The 19,259-nt window shown below is 38.7% G+C and overlaps 1 long non-coding RNA gene across 3 annotated transcripts in view; it reads right to left on the bottom strand.

Moving 5' to 3' along the window:
* Positions 1 to 891: 891 nt before the first annotated feature.
* LOC143271857 (uncharacterized) overlaps positions 892 to 19,259 on the bottom strand; it is a 34,506-nt gene continuing 16,138 nt past the window's right edge. The window contains exons 4-5 of one of the 3 annotated variants that reach the window (XR_013049134.1): positions 8,287 to 8,363; positions 892 to 1,032 (exon numbers count right to left, since the gene is read on the bottom strand). This is a non-coding gene — a long non-coding RNA (uncharacterized LOC143271857). Of the gene's footprint in view, positions 1,033 to 1,084; positions 1,201 to 1,854; positions 1,994 to 8,286; positions 8,364 to 19,259 lie in introns of those variants that run through there. The other 2 variants (XR_013049136.1, XR_013049135.1) reach the window with 2 other exon arrangements.

Here is a 19,259-nt window from a genome sequence, read left to right as displayed (position 1 = left end):
GAACTCATTCTGTGGACCAGGCTGGCCTCGAACTCAGAGATCCGCCTGCCTCTGCCTCCTGAGTGCTGGGATTAAGGTTTGCGACACCACTGCCTGATATAAAATGGAACTACTTTTAAGATGTAGAATCAATTCTAAACTTGTGGGCCCCATCAAAAAATGAAATAAAAATAAAAAAATTTAAAGGTGGTAAATAAATGTAGCCTCTAAATCATAGCTGACTGGCACCTTGACTACATTACTGTTAAAAGGAAGGATCCAATCCTGGACATTTGTGTTGGTCACTAAGAGACCCCTTGCACTGAACAAAACTAACCCATTTGGAAAATATTCAAAGACTTTTTGCACTAATGTCAGATATTTGATCAATGTTGATGTGAAGAGGGTTACAAGCCAGAGCACCTAAGTCACAAGGTGTGTGATATAACTTGCCTTTTCATGGCCTGATGGCTTTGAGATAGACTTCTCATGTGGCTCAGAGCTGCCAGCCTGCCTCAGCCACTCCACAGCATCATTTTCTAGGATACTTTTGTTGTTAGAGCAAGAGCACATTGGCCTGTACCCATAAAGAAGAGACAACTGGTCACAGTGGTGTGTACACCTGTAATCCCAGCACTCAGGAGATGGAGGCAACAGGGTTGTGAGTTTGAAGCTTGTCTGGGGTAGATACTGAAAACCTATCTCAAAAACAGTAACAGCAACAACAAACAGGGATGAGGCACAGACACTCCCCTATGTGAGGAATAACAAAGCGTTTGTGAACAGGTTTTTAAACTGTATTATGCAGCTTTTGGAAAATCCATTCTAGCCTATGATTTTTTAGATTTGGAGAACTTGGAAGCATCCCAAAATTCTTAGCATTAGTTCATTGCTTTGATAACAGCTTTTCACATGCTGTGACAAATACCTGATTGAAGCATTCCCAGGAAGATTCAGTCTGGCTCACTGTCTTAGAGGGGACAGTCCATTATGGTGGGGACTGGAAGAGCTTGGTCCATGGTAGAGAGAGATTGCAGTGTGGCTTGGTCACACCTTGGCAGATCAGGAAAAAAGAGGGCTCAGGCCATAATCAGAAGCAGACATGGTCTTTAGGTGTTCCTCCAGTGATCCACTTCTGCTAGCTAGGCCACAGTCCCAAAGGTTCCAAAGCTTCCCCAAACAGCACTACCATCTGCAAACTAAATATTCAAATACACAGGCCTGTGGGCGACATTTGACATTCAAATTACAATACTACTTGTTTTTTTTTTTTTATTTTAACATCACTTAAACTCTTTGTAGGAGGTTTTTTGTACTGGCATGTGACTACAGAATACACACAAGCTAGATGATGCTCTCAGCCATCTCCAAAGACAAGGATTGCATACAATGTAACTAGGACTAGAGATTGTTAGGTTGTCTGTTCAACATGTGCTGTCAGGATACCTAAATATACTATCACCAGAGATAAGAAGACAACTATTAATTCTGTGTCCCTGAAGATTCATCTGCTGGTAACTTAGCGCACCACTGAACTGTTACTTTTTATGTTATGTATATTATAGTCCCACTACTGCTTGTCCCACGCTATTATTTTCCCTTTTTTTCTCTTCTCTGATTCACTTGCCTGTTTAAGATCAGAGGAGGAGGCAGGCAGAGCGGCGGCAGAGGCGCGGTTGTAATAAAGACCAGAAACTGAGCTTTTATCCGCTGAATAGTTGGTGAAAACATAGAGATTAAGAGCTTGGAACAGGGACGCCTTTAATCCCAGCACTCAGGGAAGGAGCCATCTCCGTGGAATGCAACTAGAATGGATCCGAACATTCTGCCTGAGGCCAATCCAGGGCCCAGCTGCTGATCTTGCGAAACCCAACAGCTTGGAGGTGTTGGTGAGACTACTCTTCTAAACAACCTGCTCAGCTGAGATCCATTCGGGAGAGGATTCAGAATCCTACAGTCTGCAGTCTGAGGAAACAAGATCAGCTGAGGAGTTGATGAATGAGCAAAACACGACCTGAGAACACAAAAGAAGACACTGCATAGGCACTGAACCAGATCACCAGAATCATAAGCCTACCCTACACCAACTGGGAACGGGGTAAGGCCCCACCTCCAGACTGGCAGATCAGGTCTCTAGCCCCTCGGCCCTACCCATTGGAGTCCCAGGGACCAGACAGCTACCTTTCCCTGCTCCCCCACCAAAAAAAAAAAAAAAACCCACACAACCCCTACGAACCCAACAACCACTGTAGCCATAAGCACACCCTGCACCAATTGGGAACAACTGCTCCCTGAGACAGAACCCACTAACACTGATTGGACTAAGCTGCTCCCAGAAAAACAGAGCCCAACAGCACCAATTTGACCAAGAACTCCTAGTGGACCAAGACTAAAAATTAGAACAAGAGAGGCATCTTCAGACACAGACACCACTTATACCGAGTGGAGGAAGAGATGAGTAGATGCTAGTGCAAAAATACAGGCAACAATGTAAAGACCTATATGACACCATCAGAACCTAGCGGTTCTACACCTGCAAGACCTGAACACACCAAGGCAGAAGAAGCAGAAGAAATCAATCCTAAAAATGACTTTAAGAAGATGATAGGGGCCCTTGAAGAGGAAATGAAAAACTCCCTTAAAGAGGAAATAAATTCCCTTAAAGAGATGGAAGAAAAAAACAAACAAAAAATTGGAAGAAATCAAAGAAAGCCAAGAAAAAGTAATTAAATAGATGAAAGAAACAGTTCAAGATTTGAAAATTGAAATTGAGACAATAAAGAAAACACAAACTGAGGAAATGCTGGAAATAGAAATTCTGACTAAATGAACAGGAACTACAGAAGCAAGCATAACAAACCGAATGCAAGAGATGGAACAAAGAATCTCTGACACTGAAGACAGGATAGAGAAAATAGATTTGTCAGTCAAAGAAAACACTAAAGACAAAAAAGTCGTAACACAAAACGTCCAAGAAATTTGGGACACTATGAAAAGACCAAACCTAAGAATAATAGGGATAGAAGAAAAAGAAGAATACCAACTCAAAGGCACAGAAAATATATTCAACAAAATCATAGAAGGAAACTTTCCTAACCTAAAGAAAGAAATACCTATGATGACACAAGAAGCTTACAGAACACCGAATAGGCTGGATCCAAAAAAAAAGTCCCCTTGCCACATAATTATCAAAACACTAAACATAGAGAACAAAGAAAAAATATTAAGAGCCACAAAGGAAAAAGACCAAGCAACATATAAAGGCAGACCCATAAGAATAACACCTGACTTCTCAATAGAGACTATGAAAGCTAGAAAGTCCTGAACAAATGTTATGCAGACACTAAGAGACCACGGATGCCAAACCAGACTATTATACCCAGCAAACCAGATTTAAACAATATCTATCCACAAATCCAGCCCTACAGAAAGCACTAGAAGGAAAAATCCAACCTAAAGAAGCTAAACACACCCATGAAAATTCAGGCAATAGATAATCTCACACCAACAAATGCCAAAGGGAAACACAACACTACCACAAAAAAAAAATAATAACAGGAATTAACAATCACTGGTCATTAATATCCATCAATATCAATGGTATCAACTCACCTATAAAAAGACACAGGCTAATAGAATGGATAAGAAAACAGGTTCCATCCTTCTGCTGCATACAAGAAACACACCTTAACTTCAAAGACAGACACTACCTCAGAGTAAAGGGCTGGGAAAAGGCTTTCCAATCAAATGGACTTAAGAAGCAAGCTGATGTTGCTATCCTAATATCTAATAAAATAGACTTCAAACTAAAATCAATTGAAAGAGATTAGGATGGACATTACATATTTATCACAGGAAAAATCCACCAAGATGAAGTCTCGATTTTAAACATTTATGTCCCAAATACAAAGGCACCCACATTTATAAAAGAAACATTACTAAAAGCTTAAATCACACATCAAACTCCACACACTAGTAGTGGGAGATTTCAACACACCACTCTCACCAAAAGACAGATCTACCAGACTGAAACTTAACAAAGAAATAAAGGACCTAACAGATGTTATGACTCAAATGCACCTAATAGATATCTACAGAACATTCCATCCTAACACAAAAGAATATACCTTAGCACTCATGGAACCTTCTCAAAAATTGAACACATGCTTGGTCACAAAGCAAATCTCAACAGATATAAAAACATTGGGATAACCTCCTGTATCTTGTCAGACCACCATGCCTTGAAGTTAGATTTCAACAACAACAAAAACTATAGAAAGCCTACAATCTCATGGAAACTGAATAATGCCCACCAATGGGTCAAGGAAGAAATAAAGAAAGAAATTAAAGATTTCCTAGAATTCAATGAAATCAAAAGTAAAACATACCCAAACTTATGGGACACTATGAAAGCAGTACTAAGAGGAAAATTCATAGTTCTAAATGCACACATAACGAAGATGGAGAAATCTCATACCAATAACTTAACAGCACAACTGAAAGCTCTAGAACAAAAAGAAACAAACTCACCCAGGAGAAATAGACGCCAGGAAATAATCAAATTGAGGGCTGAAATCAATGAAATAGAAACCAAGAGAACAATACAAAAAAATCAATGAAACAAAGAGTTTGATTTTTCTTTGAAAAAATCAACAAGATAGACAAACCCCTAGCCAAATTAACCAAAAGGCAAAGAGAGAGCACCCAAATTAACAAAATCAGAAATGAAAAGGGAGCCATAACAAACAACGAGGAAATCCAGAGAATCATCAGGTCATACTTAAAAAACCTGTACTCCACAAAATTGGAAAATCTGGAAGAAATGGACAATTTTCTGGATAGATACCACATACCAAAGTTAAATCAAGACCAGACAAACTATTTAAATAGAAACAGTCATTAAAAGTCTCCCAACCAAAAAAGCCCAGGACCAGATGGTTTCAGTGCAGAATTCTACCAGATTTTCAAAGAACTAATTCCAATACTCTTCAAATTGTTCCACACAATAGAAACAGAAGGAACATTACCAAACTCTTTTTATAAGGCTACAATTACCCTGATACCCAAACCATACAAAGATGCAACAAAGAAAGAGAATTACAGACCAATCTCCCTCATGAACATTGATGCAAAAATACTCAACAAAATATTGACAAACCGAATCCAAGAACACATCAAAAAAATTATCCACCATTACCAAGTAGGTTTCATCCTAGGGATGCAAGGATGATTCAACATATGAAATCTGTCAATGCAATACACCATATAAATAAACTGAAAGAAAAAAAACCACATGATCATCTCATTAGATGCTGAAAAAGCCTTTAACAAAATCCAACACCTCTTCATGATAAAGGTCTTAGAGAGATCAGGAATACAAGGAACATTCCTAAACATAATAAAGGCAATTTACAGCAAGCTAACAGCCACCATCAAATTAAACGGAGAGAAACTCAAAGCGATTCCACTAAAATCAGGAACAAGACAAGGCTGTCCACTCTCCCCATATTTATTCAATATGGTACTTGAAGTTCTAGCTAGAGCAATAAGACAACAAAAGGAGATCAAGGGGATACAAATTGGAAAGGAAGAAGTCAAACTTTCACTATGATAGTATGCATAAGTTACCCCAAAAATTCTACCAGGGAACTCCTACAGCTGATAAACTCCTTTAGTAAAGTGGCAGGATACAAGATTAACTCAAAAAAATCAGTAGCCCTCCTATACACAAATGATAAAAGGGATGAGAAAGAAGTCAGAGAAACATCACCCTTTACAATAGCCACAAATAATATAAAATACCTTGGGATAACACTAACTAAACAAGTGAAGGACCTGTTTGATAAGAACTTTAAGTCTCTAAAGAAAGAAATTGAAGAAGATATCAGAAAATGGAAGGATCTCCCATGCTCATGGATAGGTAGGATTAACATAGTAAAAATGGCAATCTTACCAAAAGCAGTCTACAGATTCAATGCAATCCACATCAAAATCCCAACACAATTCTTCACAGACTTGGAAAGAACAATACTCAACTTCATATGGAAAAACAAAAAACCCAGGATAGCCAAAAGAATCCTGTACAATAAAGCAACCTCTGGCGGCATCACGATCCCCGACCTCAGGCTCTACTATAGAGCTACAGTAATAAAAACAGCTTGGTACTGGCATAAAAACCGACATACAGACCAATGGAATCGAATTGAAGACCCTGACATTAATCCACGCACATATGAACACCTGATTTTTTACAAAGAAGCCAAAACTATACAATGGAAAAAAGAAAGTATCTTCAACAAATGGTGCTGGCATAACTGGATATCAATATGTAAAAGATTACAAACAGATTCATATCTGTCACCATGCACAAAACTCAAGTCCAAGTGGATCAAAGACCTCAACATAAATCCAGTTACACTGAACTTGATAGAAGAGAAAGTAGAGGAAGTAGTCTTGAATGCATTGGCCCAGGAGATCACTTCCTAAATATAACACCAGTAGCACAGACACTGAGAGCAACAATTAATAAATGGGACCTCCTGAAATTGAGAAGCTTTTGTAGAGCAAAAGCCATGGTCAATAAGATAAAAAGACAGCCTAAAGGAAATGAGCCTCCACCACCTCCTCTTTGATGACCTCCCCACTCGCAGACAATGTCCTCTGTGCTGTATTTGCCAATGAAAGTGGACAACAGCTATCTATCCTGGATTTGTTTGTTGATTATAATTTCAGGTCTGTCACTCTTGTTACATTGTGTACATTCAAAAAGAAGTAAGGCCGGGCGTTGGTGGCGCACGCCTTTAATCCCAGCACTCGGGAGGCAGAGCCAGGTGGATCTCTGTGAGTTCGAGGCCAGCCTGAACTCCAGGAAAGGCGCAAAGCTACACAGAGAAACCCTGTCTCAAAAAACCAAAAAAAAAAAAAAAAAAAAAAGAAGTAAGAAAATATATATGATAATCATTTCCACTTAACTAATTTTTACTTCTAGTAGGTAAATGTAGGTAGCAGTGCAGGGTGATCTCTGCTTCCTGTACCTTGACATGCAAAAGGCTCTCCTAATACTCCACATTCAAACTGAAGAGGAAAATTGAGATCTCTAGTGAAGCTGCTGTGTGTATTTATGAATATTAATAAATAAAAACTGCTTGAATGGTTTACCTAAAAAAAAAAAAAGACAACCTACAGAATGGGAAAAGACCTTCACCAACCCCACATCTGACAGAGAACTGATCTCCAAAGTATATAAAGAACTCAAGAAACTAGACATCAAAATACTGAACGATCCAATTAAAAAATGGTCTAAAAAGCTAACCAGAGAATTCTCAACAAAAGAATTTCAAATGGCTGAAAGACATTTAAAGAAATGCTCAACATCCCAGTCATCAGAGAAATGCAAATCAAAACAACTCTGAGATACCACCTTACACCTGTCAAAATGGCTATGATCAAAAACACTAATGACAGTCTATGTTGGAGAGGATGCGGAGCAAAGGGAACACTCCTCCACTGTGGGTGGGAGTGCAAACTTGTACAACTACTGTGGAAATCAGTATGGCGGTTTCTCAGAAAATTGGGAATCATCTACCTCAAGACCCAGCCATACCACCCTTGGGCATATACCTAAGGAATGCTCAATCATACCACAAAGATACATGCTCAACTATGTTTATAGCAGCACTATTTGTAATAGCCAGAACGTGGAAACAACCTAGATGCCCGTCAACTGAAGAATGGATTAAGAAAATGGGGTACATATACACAATGGAGTACTACTCAGCAGAGAAAAACAATGACAGCATGAAATTTGCAGGCAAATGGATGGAACTAGAAAATATCATCCTGTGTGAGATAACCCAAACCCAGAAGGACAAACATGGTATGTACTCACTCATAAGTGGATTCTAGATATAAAGCAAAGAACAATCAGACTGCAACTCACAGAACCAGGGAGGCTACATAGCAGGGGGACCCTAGGATGACTGTGGCTTATAATAAGTTTTAGTTTTACTCAATCACTGGGCAAGCATCAGTGAAACATTTCACTATTAGGAAAAGAATTTGTACTGTATCAAGCTGATAATATAAATAAATAAATAAATAAATAAATAAATAAATAAATAAATAAATAAATAAATGAATGAAAAAAAGAAAAAGAACAAAACAAAAAAAGATCCGATTGCTTAATTTGCACATATCTGTGAATTTTCCAAATTTCTTCCTGTTAATGATTCCTAGTTTGGTATGATGGGGGGGGAGATACATGATTTTTATTTTCTTAAATTTAATAAGACTTGTTTTGTGACTTACCTATTCTGAGGCATGTTCCTTGAGATTTGAGACAATTCTATATTATGCTGGCTAGTCTTCTGTCAACTTGACACAATCTAGAATCACATAAGAGAAGGGAACTTCAATTGAGAAAAAATGACCCCTTAAAATGAAAACGAGACCATGATAAATGAAGACCCCATGGGAATAGGAAGAAGCAAAGTGATAGAGAGGTCCCCAGAAATCCACAAAGATACCTCCACAATAAACTACTGGCAATGGTCGAGAGACAGCCCGAACTGACCTACTCTGGGGATAGGATGGCCAAACACCCTAACTGTCCTGCTAGAAACCTCAGCCAATGACTGAGGGAACCGGATGCAGAGATCCATGGCCAGGCCCCAGGTAGAGCTCCAGGAATCCAATCGGCGAGAAAGAGGAGGGATTATATGAGCAAGAATTGTTGAGACCAAGATTGGAAAAAGCACAGGGACAAATAACCAAACTAGTGGAAACACATAAACTATGAACCAATAGCTGAGGAGCCCCCAACTAGATCAAGGTCTCTGGATAAGAGAGACAGTTGATTAGCTTGAACTATTTGGGAGTCCCCCAGGCAGTGGGACTGGGCCCTGTCCATAGTGCATGAGCAGGCTGTTTGGAATCTGGGGCCTATGCAGGGACACTTTGCTCAGCCTGGGAGGACGGGACTGGACCTGCCTGGACTGAATCTACCAGGTTGAGCTGAATCCCCAGGGGAGTCCTTGCCCTGGAGGAGATGGGAATGGGGAGTGGGCTGGGGGGAGGGGGGCGGGAGGAGGGAGAACAGGGGAATCCGTGGCTGCTATGTAAAATTAAATCAAATTATAAAATTAAAAAAAAAAATGCCTGTAAGCAAGTCTGTAGAGCATCTTCCTGATTAGTGATTGATGTCTGTGATCTCGGCTCACTGTGGATGGTGTCACCCTGGGCATGTGATCCTGAATAATATAAGAAAGCAGTTTGAGCAAGCCATGGGGAGCAAGCCAGTAAGTTGTTCCTCCATGGCCTGTTTCAGTGTCTGCCCTAACTTCTCTGACTATAGACTGTGATGTGGACTGAAAGCTGAAATAAACACTTAGTTTTGGTCATTGTGTGTTATTACAGCTATAGAAACCCCACCTAAGACATGTTCTGCTGCTGATAGAATGTTCTGTATTTGTTTGCTTGGTGCATCTGGGATGTTGTGGCCCTAAAGACTGCTGTTTCCTTGTTGATTTTTCTGTCTGAATGGACTATCCATTGTTAAAAGTAGGGTACTAAGTCCCCTACTCTGACTGCATCTTACTATTGTGTTGCCTATTTCTCCCTTAAGTTCTGTGAATATTTAAGTAATTTAGGTACCTGAGTGATGGGTGCATATACATTTATTATATTTTCTGGATGGCTTGTTCCCTTTATTACTCCATATCGACCCTGTCATCTGTCAGATTTTGAGGGACAGGTTTTTTGTTTTTTTTTTCTGGTAGAAAAGCCACCATGTTCTTGTTTGTTCACCACTTGCAGCCATCAACCTTGATGATCTATTCAGTTTTGTAGTTGGATGCTCTAATTCCTTTCTCTTTGGGGCAGCTTCTTGATACTTTTTTAGCTTACGTATAACATTTCATGACTATAATAGGCTACTTTAGGCCTATTAACATTAAAACTTTAGATATATAAAGTTTTTACATTTGCTTCTCTATTCTTCCAAGTTTTTGATATTACTCTTTCCAACTTTTTGTGTTGTGGATTCATTAAGAAATTGTTTTATTGTTTGCTATAGTTATTTTTAGTATTTTTGCCTTTAAACTTTATTCTAAAATTAAAAGTGATTTATATGCCACCATTATAACAGCAGAATCAGCCAGGCATTGTGGCACATGCCTTTAATTTCAGCACTCAGGAGCAGAGGCAGATGGATCTGTGTGAGTTTGAGGCCAGCCTGGTGTAGATGTAACCAATCGTCTTTTTAAAATAAGAAACACAGAGCCAATGTAAAAGAGAAAGCCGAGAGGTCAGAGCTCAGCGATAAAATCTTACCTGCTGCAGTGCTCCTAGCTTCCCTGAGAGAGAGCTACTTCCTGTTTGTCTGTGTTTAAATAGTCTTTCTGTTCTGCCTTCTCATTGGTTGTAAACCCAACCACATGACTGCCTTGTCACTGCCTGTAAGTACCGCCCTCCAGGTCTTAAAGGCGTATGTCTCCAATACTGGCTGTATCCCTGAACACACAGAAATCTACCTAGCTCTTCTAACCACCACGCTCTTGCTATGGCTCTAATAGCTCTGACCCCAGGGCAACTTTATTTATTAACATAAAATTAAAATCACATTTCAGTACAAATAAAATATCACCATATTTCCCCTTTTCTATTTTAATAAAAAGAAAAAAGACAAAAGGTTATAACTAACAAAAGAAAAACTATATACAAAAGTACAATAACTATATACAATATATACAAGTAACAAATACCTAAACGATGTCTAGTCCATTTGTATTTGACAAATCAGAGAAAATAATTCCCTTATCTATCCTATTTTAGTAAGTCCAAAATGTATCTAATTCACTTTCTATCCTAATTAATCTTCAACTATAACTAACTAATCTTCAACTCCCTCAGAGACCCAAGAAGGAAATAATATTAGCTAACAAAAATAAAAACAGGAAGTGCACAAAAGCAACTTCCAAAAATTTTGTGAGTTGACAGAAACAGCCAGCTGCCTGGACAGTCACCTGAGGTTTCTCAGCAGTGTTGGGGCATCATCTTCAGCCTATAGGCTTATCGTATCTGACAGACTCATTTGTGAAGTAGGTTGTACACAAGGTCAACAGTTCAACCTCACATTGGGTGAGAGCAGTCCATGTACCAGAAACACCTGAATTCCACTAGTGTCATGTCATGATTCAGGATTTTAAATTCTGGAAATTGTTGATGGTTTTTGAATTCAGCTGTCCATTCTTCTTGGCTGTGTATATATGGCTTCATCTCAGCATCCCCTTCTTCTCCACATCCCTCTATTAAATGCCAGTCTACTATTGAGAGGCATGAGCTTTCAGTTGCTGTTCCATTGCACAACAGAAGCCATCGGCCCACTGCCTGTTCAACTGCCTTTGAAGAAAAGGGCACTGTACCTTTTTCGGATTGTGAAGGCCACTTCAGGGATGGTGCCATATTGTCCTGGCCTCAGAAGATGCCTTCTGATAAAGCCATAACCACACTTGTTTTGGCAGGAATCGGTAGTCCTTTGTTTTGTGTTCTGTCTGTCCATTTTGTCCTGTTGATTTGAGGATACCTTGTTGTCCAGTGGCTAACTTTTGCCACAATGAAAGTTAACTCCATATGCAGTTTCTTCAATGCCCATATTTTCTCTGAAGTAGATTGGTACTGCCAGGAGCTGACATGTCTCAAAAAAGAAAAATTTCTAAGTTATTAAAACATTTTAAATGCCATATTCAGTAGATCTCTGAAGGGTTTGAAGATGACCTGTCTAAAATATATCTGCTCAATTTTTAAAACATATCTAATATGACTACAATTTCTATTGTAATGTCTAAGTACTAACTTTCATTTCTTTATATCCTAATAATTGGTAATAATGTAAAGTATTTAAAACTAGTAATTGGCCGGGTGGTGGTGGCGCACGCCTTTAATCCCAGCACTCGGGAGGCAGAGGCAGGCGGATCTCTGTGAGTTCGAGGCCAGCCTGGGCTACCAAGTGAGTTCCAGGAAAGGCGCAAAGCTACACAGAGAAACCCTGTCTCGAAAAACCAAAAAAAAAAAAAATAAATAAAAATAAAAAAAAAAAAAATAAAACTAGTAATTGTCTTTTTCTTTTCTTTTCTTTCTTTCTTTTTTTTTTCTTTAAACAAGAACCTTAAATCTAATCTCCTTTGCTTAGCCTTTTTCCTAACCCTTGACAACAACTTGTAACCAACCCCCCTAAACAATGAAAATTATCCCAGACCCAAAACCCATTAAAAAGAACCAAAAAAAACCACCTGCCCCACACCACCTCTTTGGGAATGTGGGCATCATTCTTAAAATTGCTTCCTGCTGGGTATGGGCGAAGTTATCTTTATCCTGAAAGAAAAATTTTAGGTTAATTGTCAAATTCTAGGAAAGGTAACTATATCCTTCATTATTATCCAGTCTGTGTATAATGCCAAAGTTCAGGGTTTATCTCAAGTCCTTATTCAAGTAGTCTTTGAGACTGGATCATCTCAGCATTGCTCTGAGCACCTTGTAGTTCAAAGCTGATCTGTAGATGATGTTTGTCAGCTTAGTGATATTATTATTGTCCACGTGGAATTGTTGTTGTTGTTGTTGTTGTTGTTGGGCCCCATCTTCTTCCTGGAGATTTCAGTTGATGTTAGGCCTGGCCGTGATTTCCTGCAGAAAACTGATAAGAGACTCGAACACAAAGACATATATATGCAGCTAATTGAAGCCTTTTTTCTAGAATTAGTTAGTACTCTATATGACCATTCATATCTTAACAAAGTTTAAAATGTATATATATATATATATATCTATATATATTAATCTTGTAAATTTTGATATAAAATTTATACTTTAAGAAAAGTTTAAAGAATCAGAATAGAATCAAAGAGTTGAGATTAGTAATAGAATAGTCCCTTAATTAATTTGGCTTTTGTCCTGTCCCATAGCAGAAAATGGCTCTTTTATTCTGGCATGATACAGGGAGTTTGTATTTTCCTTTTAACAACATGCTTGAGTTTAAAGAAGGAGAGAGCCATTCTCCAACTCCAAAGTCAGCTTTAAATTTTAATTGAACTGGGACTATTAGAAGACCAATAGTGTTAAATCTTTAGAGAAAAGCAGAAACAAACATTTAAGAAGACATAAATTTTTTTTTTTAGATAATATATACCCATACACCATTTCACTCTGTTTCTTGGGATAGATGATTTGTCCCTTTTCTTCAGTTGTCTCATTTGTCTTGTGTTCTTCAGATTCCTTAACCTTCATCCTCCTAAAAGACAAAAAACAAAAACCTTTCCCCAAGACTAATTTTGGGGATGTTCCTTTTTGGCAAGTTATTATCTGATTAAATGAAAAGACATGTGTTACTGGTACAAGTTAGTTTAAATTGGATGTTCATGCTGGTTGATGAACTATCACCTCCTCTAATTAAGAGGTTTCTCTTGTTCAAATCGAACCTTTATCAATTTTTTTTTTTTTTTTTTTTGGTTTTTCAAGACAGGGTTTCTCTGTGTAGCTTTGCGCCTTTCCTGGGACTCACTTGGTAGCCCAGGCTGGCCTCGAACTCACAGAGATTCGCCTGCCTCTGCCTCCCGAGTGCTGGGATTAAAGGCGTGCGCCACCACCGCCCGGCTAACCTTTATCAATTTTGATGGTACCCACAGCTTATCTTCTCCTGTAGAAACAAAAGCAAACCTCGTCCCCAACGTAATACATACCCTGGTTTCCATTCTGAGGTCAGCACATCCTTAAAGTATATAGGCTGATTTAATTCTGTAGTTTTTTCTATTATCCAATGTCTCTCTGCAGCTGTTGTTCCTTTCTCATTGGCATTCAGAAAATTCAAAGTTAATAGAGCATTATGCAGTCTATTTCTGGGGGTTTTTGTTACTCCTTTCTGTTTATTTAGCATATCCTTTAGAGTTCTGTTTGATCTTTCTATAACTGCTTGACCTGTAGGATTATGTGGTATACCTGTAATATGCTTTATATTGTAATAAGCAAAAAAACTGTTTCATTTTAACAGAGACATATGATGGAGCATTGTCAGTTTTGATTTGTGCAGGTATACCCATGATGGCCATAACTTCTAGCAAATGAGTGATTACAGAATCAGCTTTTTCAGAACTCAAAGCAGTTGCCCATTGAAATCCTGAATAAGTATCAATGGTGTGGTGTACATATTTCAATTTTCCAAATTCTGCAAAGTGAAACACATCCATCTGCCAGATTTCATTCCTCTGAGTACCCTTTGGGTTACATCCTGCTGGTAATGGCGTTTGATTATAGAAGGAACAAGCAGGACATTTCTTTACTATTTCTTTGGCTTGTTGCCAGGTTATGGAAAAATCCTTTTTTAAACCTTTACTATTGACATGATGTTTTTTATGAAATTCTGAGGCCTCCAGCACATTTCCTATCAATAATTTATCAATCTCGTCATTGCCTTGTGCTAAAGGGCCTGGCAGACCAGTATGAGATCGGATGTGAGTTATATATAAAGGATGACTCCTTTTCCTGATTGTATCTTGTAATTGAATAAATAGTGAAGTTAATTCTGAAGCATCAGGGATAAATTCTGCAGTCTCAATATGTAATACCACTCTTTCAGCATACTGAGAGTCAGTTACTATGTTGAGAGGTTCTGAAAAATCCATTAATACCAACAGAATAGCATACAATTCTGATTTTTGCACTGAATTATAAGGACTTTGTACCACTTTACTTAAATTTTCTGATTTGTAACCTGCCTTTCCTTGTTTGTTGGCATCTGTATAAAATGTATGAACTCCAGATATGGGTTTTTGCCGTACAATTCGAGGCAAGATCCAATCAGCTCTCTTTATAAAATCAATTCTGTTGCTTTTGGGATATTTGCTGTTAATTTCTCCCAAAAAATTACTGCAAGCTCTTTGCCAAGGTTCACTTTCTGTCCATAATTTTTCAATGTCCTCCTTAGTTAAAGGTACGACAATTTCTGCTGGGTCTATTCCTGCTAATTGACGAAGTCTCAATTTTCCTTTCCAAATCAAGTCAGAGATTTTTTCCCCATAAGTTTTTAATTTTTTATTTGGTTTATTTGGTAAAAATATCCATTCCAATATAATATCTTCCCTCTGCATTAATATTCCAGTAGGAGAATGCCTAGAAGGTAAAATAACCAAAATGCAATCCAGCTTTGGATCAATACGATCCACGTGCCCTTCATGTACTTTCTTTTCTACCAAGGCCAATTCTTTCTCAGCTTCAGGTGATAATTCTCTTGGACTATTTAAGTCCTTGTCACCTTCTAAGGTTTTGAACAAATTAGTCAGTTCATCATTTTTTACCCCAACAATAGTTCGTAGATGAGAAATATCTCCAAATAATCTTTGAAAGTCATTAAGAGTCTGTAGTCTATCTCTCCGAATTTGCACCTTTTGGGGTCTAATTTTTTGTAGCTCTATTTTATATCCTAAATAATTAATAGAATCTCCTCTTTGTATCTTTTCAGGAGCAATTTGTAATCCCCAGCAAGGCAAAATTTTCTTTATTTCTTCAAACATTCTTTCTAAAGATTCTGCATTTGAGTCAGCTAGTAAAATATCATCCATATAATGATAAATTATAGATTTAGGAAATTTTTTACGTATCACTTCCAATGGCTGTTGCACAAAATATTGGCACAGAGTTGGGCTATTTAACATTCCCTGTGGGAGGACCCTCCACTGAAATCTTTTAACCGGTTGAGAATGATTATAAGTAGGCACTGTGAAAGCAAATCTTTCTTTGTCTTTTTCTTGTAAGGGTATTGAAAAGAAACAGTCTTTTAAATCAATAACTATGAGAGGCCATCCTTTTGGTAACAGAGTAGGCAAAGGAATTCCAGATTGTAGAGAGCCCATCGACTGAATTACTTTGTTAATTGCTCTAAGGTCTGTTACCATTCTCCATTTACCAGATTTCTTTTTAATAACAAATACAGGAGAATTCCAAGGGCTGGTTGATTCTTCAATATGCTGAGCATTTAACTGTTCTTCTACCAACTCTTCTAAAGCCTGGAGTTTCTCTGTTGTTAAAGGCCATTGCTGAACCCATACAGGCTTGTCTGTTAACCATTTTAAAGGTAGAGCTGTTGGTATTTTTGGAAGATTATCAGTTGTTGTGCCCTGTTCCTGTATAATATGGATGGCTGGTGACCACTCAAAATAATGCCTTCTAATATTTCTCTCAGCAACATGTGCTAGTTTATGATTTGTTTCTGAGATTGGAGGGATTTTAATCTGAGTATTCCATTGTTGCAACAAGTCTCGACCCCACAGGTTCATAGCTATGTTAGCGACATATGGTTTTAATTTTCCCCTCTGTCCTTCTGGACCTATACATTCCAGCCATCTTGCACTCTGTTTCACTCCAGATAATGTCCCAATTCCTAACAGTTGAACGTTTACCTCCTGAAGAGGCCAAGCTGGATGCCAAAATTCTGGTGCAATTATGGTAATGTCCGCACCTGTGTCTACCAGACCAGACAACAAAACACCATTTATTTTTATCGTTAATTTTGGTCTCTGTTCATTAATAGAAGTTGGCCAAAAAATTTTCTTTATGTTTTCTCCTGAATTTTCTATTCTCTCTGTTTCATCATCCTGACCAGCATGATTTATTCCAATAGTCATTTGGTTATTTAATCGCTCAGAGCAGGGATTTCCTCTACAGCTGCAGGAAAGGTTTGAACTGGTTTTGCTATGGGGGCCTGCATGAGGCCCCTCCGGGAGTTTCCCGAAAACTGAGGCAAAGGATTACCCTGTCTGTCCTTTGTTGATCTACATTCATTGGTCCAGTGTTTCCCCTACCGCACCTTCTGCATACTCCAGAAGGAAGGGTCATTCTGTTGCCATTGTTCCTTGAAGAAATATTGCTTCTAGGAATGACCTGTTTACAGTCCCTTTTAAAATGTCCTTGCTTTCCACACCCAAAACATCTAACACTCCTCAAACCTTTTGAAATTACTTCTCCTACCCACGTATCATCATGCTCATCAGCCTCAACATTAATTGTTTCTCTAATCCAATCTTCCAAAGGTGCAGATCTTGCCTTTAACGGCCTGATTATTCTTTTGCATGCTGCATTCGCATTCTCAAATGCCAAAGCTTCAATTATTGCCTTACTAGCTTCTGATCCTGAGACCATTCTGTTTACTGCTGAAGCCAGTCTTTCTAAAAAATCTGTGAAAGATTCTTTTGGGCCTTGCATAACCTTTGTGAATGACTCAGGTTTTTTTCCTGGTTCCTCAACTCTGTCCCATGCATTCAAGGCTGCCATTCGACATAAAATTAGGGTTTGAACATCATATAAACATTGTGTTTGTATTGAAGCATATTGGCCTTCTCCAATAAGCTGATCCTGACAAACTTGTATTCCTTTATCCGTCCATTGTTTTTCTACGTTTCTAGCTTCCTCCTTAAGCCACGTTAGAAATTGAAGTCTCTGGCTGGGTTCCAGAACAGCTTGTGCAAGGTCCCGCCAGTCCTGTGATATAATCCTATTATATGTTGACCAAGAGTTTAACATTTGCTTTACATATGGGGAATGCATGCCATAAGATACTATTGCCTCCTTAAACCTTTTAAAATCCATCAGTTCAATTGGAGCCCAAATATTTTGTGTAGCCATTTGATCAGGCATCTGCTGTACAGTTACAGGATAAATTAAGGGTGACTGTGTGAAAACAGGCTTTCTTCCTGTAACCTTATGATCCAAACTTGAACCAACTTCACTGTTAATTTCTCCTGTCTGAATTTTTACAGGTTTAACAGGTTTTTCTAAAGCTGTTATCCTGGCACTTAAATCGACTATCTTTTTAAATAGTAAAATGAGAATAAGCATGGTGATAAGCTGCATAATTCGATCAACATTAATCTTCTCATATAGTTGTTCCATTGTCAGACTGCCTAAAATTTCAAAAACCCAATTTTCTTCCAATGTACACAGAAAACCCATTTTTTTTTAATGTGGAAAAAATTTGTCGTTTAAATAGTTTCCTTTATGACTTTCCAAATATGCATAGAACAGTAGAAATCTGAGCGAATTTCAAACAGCCACCTAATGTCCTAGGTGTGAATCCAGAGAGAGAGAGAGAGAGAGAGAGAGAGAGAGAGAGAGAGAGAGACCGAGAGAAAGCAAGAGAGAAAGCGAAAGTGAAAGTGAAAGCGAAGGGGTAGCCGGCTAAAGCTTAAAGCCAGCCACTTATTCTCTCTTGAGCCTAGTCAAGGCTTGGCTTTACAGGCAGGGGCCGTGTTTGGCAGGGCAGGCCTGAGTTGTTTGTAGCACTGGCTTTAAGCAAGCAGCTCACAGTCTGGCCTGAGCCCAAGCAGACCTGGGCCGGGGCTAGGGAGCCGGCTGCTCCGGCTAGGGAGCCGGCCCCAAGCAGTTTTTAATGGATTCTTGTCACGTTGGGCACCAGATGTAGATGTAACCAATCGTCTTTTTAAAATAAGAAACACAGAGCCAATGTAAAAGAGAAAGCCGAGAGGTCAGAGCTCAGCGATAAAATCTTACCTGCTGCAGTGCTCCTAGCTTCCCCGAGAGAGAGCTACTTCCTGTTTGTCTGTGTTTAAATAGTCTTTCTGTTCTGCCTTCTCATTGGTTGTAAACCCAACCACATGACTGCCTTGTCACTGCCTGTAAGTACCGCCCTCCAGGTCTTAAAGGCGTATGTCTCCAATACTGGCTGTATCCCTGAACACACAGAAATCTACCTAGCTCTTCTAACCACCATGCTCTTGCTATGGCTCTAATAGCTCTGACCCCAGGGCAACTTTATTTATTAACATAAAATTAAAATCACATTTCAGTACAAATAAAATATCACCATAGCCTGGTCTACACAATTCCAGAACAGCCAGAGCTACATAGTGAGACCCTGTCTTGAAAAAAAAAAAAAAAACCAAAACAACATAATCTAAATTTAACTTTTTACTTTTAGCAGTGGAACTACCAGACACTTTTTTTTTTTTTTTTGAGACAAGGTCTCACTATGTAGCTCTAGCTTTCTTGGAACTTACTAAGTAGGCCAAGCTGGCCTTTGCTCATAGGGATCCACCCACCTCTGTGTTCTGAGTGCTGGGATTGCGGCATGGACATCATGCCTGGTTCTAACTCTTTTTAAGCCTTTTATAGCCACCACCACCCCCGCAAGAGCATCCTTAAGCTGACTTCCTATACTCTGTTTCAAAATGAGTTTCTTTGATGAGAGCTTAGCAGTTTCTTTGTTCTCTTCTTGAGCAAAA

This window comes from Peromyscus maniculatus, chromosome 2 (genome assembly GCF_049852395.1).
Source record: "Peromyscus maniculatus bairdii isolate BWxNUB_F1_BW_parent chromosome 2, HU_Pman_BW_mat_3.1, whole genome shotgun sequence".
Lineage (NCBI taxonomy): Eukaryota > Metazoa > Chordata > Mammalia > Rodentia > Cricetidae > Peromyscus > Peromyscus maniculatus.
This window is presented reverse-complemented; position numbering and strand designations above follow the sequence as displayed.